This window comes from Sinocyclocheilus rhinocerous, unplaced genomic scaffold (genome assembly GCF_001515625.1).
Source record: "Sinocyclocheilus rhinocerous isolate Xijiao unplaced genomic scaffold, SAMN03320098_v1.1 scaffold4019, whole genome shotgun sequence".
Taxonomy (NCBI): domain Eukaryota; kingdom Metazoa; phylum Chordata; class Actinopteri; order Cypriniformes; family Cyprinidae; genus Sinocyclocheilus; species Sinocyclocheilus rhinocerous.
This window is the reverse complement of record NW_015661870.1, coordinates 408,159-414,651: the sequence shown is the minus strand read 5'-3', so window position 1 is coordinate 414,651 and position 6,493 is coordinate 408,159. Positions and strand designations below refer to the sequence as shown.

Sequence of the window (6,493 nt, the reverse complement as noted above, 5' to 3'; positions counted from 1 at the left end):
CTGAAAATTAATTTAGATACGTGACTGGACGCTCCAGGAGGGTTACCAAGCAACGTCTGGAGGACTTAATTAATATTCATAATGTAATCCTTCGCTTTAGTATCAGGATTCGTCGGTTCTCCTGCATGCTGAGCAGCCGTGGACACTACCAACGTCAGCTGCAGAGGGGTGGTCTTTCTTCCACGCTTGGTTAAATGTAAACACCTCGACCGCACAAAGATAACACAGCCGCTGCGTTGCTTTTAAAAATTGAGGGAAAGAGGCGCTGTGTAGCAGACGCGTTTCCGGCGGATTCCTTTGGAGTTTGTCACCCCTCCTACAGACGGTTGGGAAATTCCCTCCAGATGTATAGTGATTTGTGAGAGTTGGGGAGCCCGATGGGGTTGAGTTCGCAGCTCAGGAGTATGTGCTAGACTGGCGAGCGCAGAGAGGAATCAAAGCAAGAGTTACATGGAGGAAGGTGTGTTTGGGAATACGCGGCATTACCGTCACCAAGAAGGTGAGTTTTGTTGTCTTAACTTTAGTATTTCGTCTGTAAGGGTGCCAGGGTTTAGAGAGGGTTAAGTCTCCTTGCTTTTTCCAAATAACTTATTCTACGTGGCAGCGCTGGCCCGCAGAATCACACATACACACACGAGTGCGCGCACGCTATCCGATGGAGCTTGACCAAAACACAACAGTGTTTGCATTCTGCCTTGCAAATTTACCATGGTAACGATAAGTTAGTTTCCACCAAGAAGCCAGTTACTACAGTTAATTATACTATAGTAAAACTTTGTTCACTTGGCTTTAGTCACCACGTTATGAGATGTTTCACAACGAAGTGGAAAGATTCTGAAAGCTTCTTACATTGTTTCACCGTGGTATATTACACAGATTTTGGCGGAAACTTTGTTTACCATGGTAAGTTTCTACCGCTTAAATCCACGGTTTGGTTGTAAAACTACTTATAGACCATAATATGGCATTCCCTGGCTATTCTTGGAATAATGTGTTGGTACTTGGGTTGGTTTATAACACCCAGTCAGCTCAATGGCCTACATAACCCTGGAGGTTATGTGGGGTTTGTCCAAGTTAAGGTCTGCTGTAATAAGACCCTTTGGATGTGGCTCAAAACCTGATGTGCTGCCCATCTAGACAGCATTCTAGAGCATCATAGGCATGTTTAACGTTACTTCTTTATGGGGTCTGAGAAACCCAGAGACCCTTTTTAGCATCTCATAAACATTCTTAATATTAAAATATTGGGTACTGATACTGAATTTTGTGAGAACTAATAAAAAAAAAATTATGTTTGGTAAAACATGCTTTACAACACTGCTATGACAATGTTACGCAAGATTGAGATTTGGGAGACCTCAAATGTTAAACACGAATACTACGTTTGGGTGTTTTTTTAATGTATATTTAATTGTTATTATTGTATTTTTTCTGACAATGTGTTAAAATTGACTCCAATATAAATAGTAGGTTTACTATGCTGGGGTGAGTTTCCCTAAAGCATCGTTAGCTAACTATGGTAGTTAGTTCCATTGAAATCTATTGGTAACGACCGAACTTGCCACCATTGTTGCTTTTGGGAAAAGCACCCCTGGATAACAATCACTGACATTAATATATTCATTTTGAAATTACTCTTAATTTTTATATGCACAGTGTAGGGACCCCAAACCATCAGGAAGTGATGTCAATCTCAAGGAACCTGCAGATTATTGCATCACAACACGACGTGAATCGGAAAAGATTCATTCTTATTCGCCCTCTCTCTCTCTCCTTGTCTCTTTTGGATTCAGGAATGTTCACAATTTCCTCTTTGCGGTCAGGGCGGGTTTAATATTAGCCCAGTGCAACTCTACAACAACCGGTGTTTAAGGGTCTCACTCTCTTGTGTTACAGTGATTTTCTCTAAGCACTGAAAATCTTTAATGCATAAGGTTGAAGTGTAGGTCTCTGGAACGGCTTATGCCATCTTTCTGTTTGTTACCAGCAGGGGGATCATTTCATTGGCCCCTCAATAATAACTTGTTAGGAGATAAAATTCATTTTGAGTTTATTAGTAATGGTTGTTAGTCAGTTGTATTTTCTGAATTTTAGTTTAGTTTTGCTCTTTTAACAACTTCAAATCTGGACTAAAACATTTTATGTATTTAACGATTTTACCCAGAATAGGATTCCATCCTTCCAGTCCTATGTGTCAAATTGACTTCGTCATTGAAGATTTGTCAGTGTCGATCTGTAGTCACATCCTGTGTGTGTTCTCATGTCGTGCCCTGAAGTATAATGAGGTCTAGTTTTGCCGGGCATAGTGTTAAATTTGCTTTGTGTGTTTGTTTGTGGTGGTTTGGTGCCAGGAAGCATTTTCTGCTCTCCTTTTGTTTCCTTTCCTTTTCATTTTTTTAACCTCAGGATTTTTTCTTTGCTGAGCTGCTCTTCATGTGTGTGTGTAAATGTGTGCATGTTTGTGGGTGTGTTCGTGAAGTCTTATTTGCCTGAAGGCAGCTAGAATAGATGTTCAAAAAAAGATTTCTCCCAAGAGATTAAAGATTCCTCTGCCATCACTGGTCTAAGCCGTCCGTGTGATTCTGGAGAAAATGGCTCATCTGATTATGCTAACTTGGAAATGTCCCTTAAAGAATGTTTCATGATTATGTACCTGGATTGTAAACACAAGGTTGCAGGTTGCCTAATTAATGCTGTTGAGAAAGACATTAAAATCCAGGTATTGCTAGTAGGGTTGCAAAAAAGTGGAAAATTTCCAGTAGATTTCGGAAATATTCCAGAAATTTTAGAAACTTTCCAGGATTTTTTTGGAATATTCTAGGGATTTTTGGAAAGTTTCCGGAAATTTACCGGAAATTTTTCACCCCTTTGCAACCCTAATTGCTAGTGATTTTAGTGTCTCGTCTGTGTGACCTTCTCTGATCCTCATTCGAATCATTTTTTCAAAAAGGTTGTCGTCACCTTTATTTATAAAGCTCTTTTTGTTTTAAAGCAGCTTCACCAACAAACAGGAAAAATAGCAATCAATGATGCAAACTTTATCAATTATGAGACAAAGATATTGAACTTCCTTCCTTGTGCACCTGCATGAGCATGACTTCATGATCTCACTCCTCATGAACATGCTGCGTCTTTGAAGAAACCGTATCTCTCACATGACATATTTTTTTTTCGTGTAACTCTTTCACATTTTCAAAGAAAGCTTGCGTTCTGATTGGCCGTCTCTGTGGCAGTGTAGGAGTGGTAGAGATGGATTAGTTAAACCGGCTCGCTTGGGTAGGTTAAGCTGACATGGCTATTGTTTGTAGGTTTGTTGTTACTGCGTGTGCAGAGCCCTAGTCCTTTTAATGTGGTTTGTATGTAGTTCTTTGTGTTGCCTTTATTATTTGCCTCTCCAACAGCTGTGTTATAGTGATCCTTGTGTGTTACTTAGTATGTCAGAGTTTGTTGCCTAACAATTATATTCAATGGATGGAAAATTGACTTGATTATTAATGAGCTTGTGTTGCTCAGAATAACAGTGAAGATGCTGTATAAATAATGTTTAATTGTAAAGTAAAGGCATTACTTTGGGTTCAGTGTCTTGAACAGTGGTGCTATTATGATGCCTATCCAGATTCAGTCAGCAGCCCTTGTGTTAACAATCTGGATGCGCAATCATTAATAATACTTTTAAAGATGTTTATAAATCAAAGTAATCTTATGATGCATATACTCCGAATCGGTTCATCACACGGCGTTACATGCACAGGGCATAGATCAGAGTTGCAAGAGGAGTTTTTAATAAAATAAAAGCAATGTTGACCATAATGTGTACATATGCGGACTGATTACTCAAGATAAGGGATCTCAAAAGTTTGGGTTTGGTAAGATTTTTAACAATGTTTTTGAAAGTATTCTGTAATGTTTACCAAAACTACAAAAATACAGTTAAAACTTGTGAAATATTACAATTTAAAATAACTTAAAAAAATATTATTTCTGTGATGTCAAAGCTGAATTTTCAGTGTCACATAATTCTTCAGAAATCATTCTAATATGCTGATTTGTTATAATTTCCTATCATTATCAATGTTGAAAACAGTTGCCTATATTTCTGTACATTTTTTTCAAGAATTTTATGAATAAAGGTCAAAATAATATATTTTTTAGGGGTGTGAACCTACACTGGTCTCACGGTTCGGTACGGTTACGTTTATCATGTCATCGATTCGGTTCAATTCAATATCACGATGCATCACAATGCATTGACAATGCACTGCATCCTCAATTTTACATTTTACTTCACATTTATACAATTTTGTCAATGAATACAAGCAGTCAGATATATGAACTGTACCTGACCTGGTTTTTTAAGTTAGTGGTATTACCCCCTGCTAGTGATGTGACATTTGAACTGAGGCATCGGAGCTTGTGTCGAGAATAAAGGAGCGTGCTAGATGAAGCCTTGATTCGAAGCTTGAGTTGTGTTGTTAATTGTTATAGAAATCACGTGACCAATGACAAATGAAGCTTCACTTTCATTCAGTTACATTTTCGATACCCAGTCATATAAGTAATATGAAGAATACAAATTATTTCAGAAAAATTCAATATTTGTCATATGCAATTCATATGAGTACATTATTCTTCTATTACATCATATTGATATTCGTACTGGTATTAAATTGCACAGTTTAATGGGTAAATGAATTTATCAGAAACTCAACAAACACAAACACACACACTGTTAGGCTTTTATTTGTGCACGTAACTTGAATCGATCTGTGAAATATGTGGTAGATGCCTCGTCCTACGGAGCGTTTTTCACAGTCTTTTGGCTGCTATATTTTTTATGAACCACCAGATGGGGCTGTTTTCGAGACACTCGAAGCTTTGAATCTTTTCCCGAAACAGTCAGAGGAAAGCCTCAGTGCTTCACGAGGCTTCATTTGCCCATCCCTACCCCCTACATATTTAATTGTGCGTGACATGATTTACACACAGCGTGTGTCTTCTCCAGGTCGTGCTCAGGTTGTTCATAAAAGCCGAAATGTGGCCAGATGTCGGCTTTTAAAGTAGCTGGAGCATTTTTAATTACTCTCATCTCGCCTCCCTCTGCCATTAGGCGCGTTCGATTTGAAGCAGCGCTGCGCAGGATGAGTGTATGACATCAACTGCGAAAGCATAAGGATCCGTCTGCTCTCTTAGCCCTCTCGCGGTACTTGGTCATACACTGATCATTCTGCGCAGCGGCGCTTCAAGACGAACGCGCCTAATGTATGCTACCGCGACAAATGACGTCAGAAAAGCATCAGTACGTTATAATCGGTTATGGTCTATTACTGAACCGATACCGAATCGTCCTTGTCTGCATCGCGATGCATCGAAGAAACGATTAATTTCGATACCCCTAATATTTTTTTTAAATCTTTTGAAAACGTTATAAATTTCTTTGTTATTATTGATCATAATAACGCATCCTTTCTTCTGAATAAAAGTATTAATTTCCTTCAAAATCTTACCTCAAACTTTTGTAGTGTACATGACAGATGTTTGTCATCTGCTTCTGTATCTGACAGATTAATTATGTTCCCTAGAATAATCATCTAATCATATACTAAGTCTCTCTTTTATTTTGCCTTAAAGTTTTCATTAAAAAGAATCTTAATTCTTCAAAGCCAAAGTTCAAAGACAAAAAATGACTCTTTTTAGTAATTATTCATACAGGTGTGGTTAAAATGGTTTAACATGAAATTAGGTCATGATATTGAAGCTGAATTAGCCCAAACTCATACGGGTTTACTGCTGATTGGCATCATGTGTCCTTCTGATGTCCTTTGTATACACTCTAAAAAATGCTGGGTTAAATATAACCCAGCGCTGGGTTAAAAAGGGACAAACCCATTGGTTGGTTTTTTTTGACCCATCATTTGGGTTGTTTTGACCCAGCGGTTGGGATGTTTTGAACCCAACCGCTGGGTCAAAACAACCCAATAGCTGGGTTTGTCCATTTTTAACCCAGCATTTTTTAGAGTGTAGGTTTGTGTGTGTGTGTGTGTTTTTGTTTTTTTTAAATATAGTTAAAATTCTAGGGATGGGCATTCCAAGCAAAAATAATATTCGAAAATCGCAGGATATTATTCGATTATTATTCGCGTGCACGCACAAACACCCATAAACTGAGAGCGAGGGAGAGAGACGGGATTCACACTTTCAATCTGTATGATAAACTGTTTAATTCAGAAGATAGGCTACCTTAACTCAAGCCATATAATGATTGTAACGTGCTGTATATATGCTGTAATATATACATATTAATATAATAAACACAACCGAATGACGGCACTTATTAACATAACAGTCCGTCGATTAGCATAAATGAACAGTTCATAAGGCTAGGACATTTCCATTTAAAAAAATGGAACCCCTAAAGGGAATAGATATGAGATGGGAGGAAAAATATACTTCAATATCTTCTGTCACAATTATATCGTTGGGTAATTATACTGTA

The 6,493-nt window shown here is 37.9% G+C and overlaps 1 protein-coding gene across 1 annotated transcript in view; it reads left to right on the top strand.

Moving 5' to 3' along the window:
- The first annotated feature begins 249 nt into the window (after nt 1-249).
- Nucleotides 250-6,493, top strand: part of LOC107726597 (FERM domain-containing protein 6-like) — a 28,868-nt gene continuing 22,624 nt past the window's right edge. The window contains 1 exon segment of the mRNA XM_016536241.1: nt 250-499. The gene's annotated coding sequence lies outside the window, so the exon portion shown is untranslated.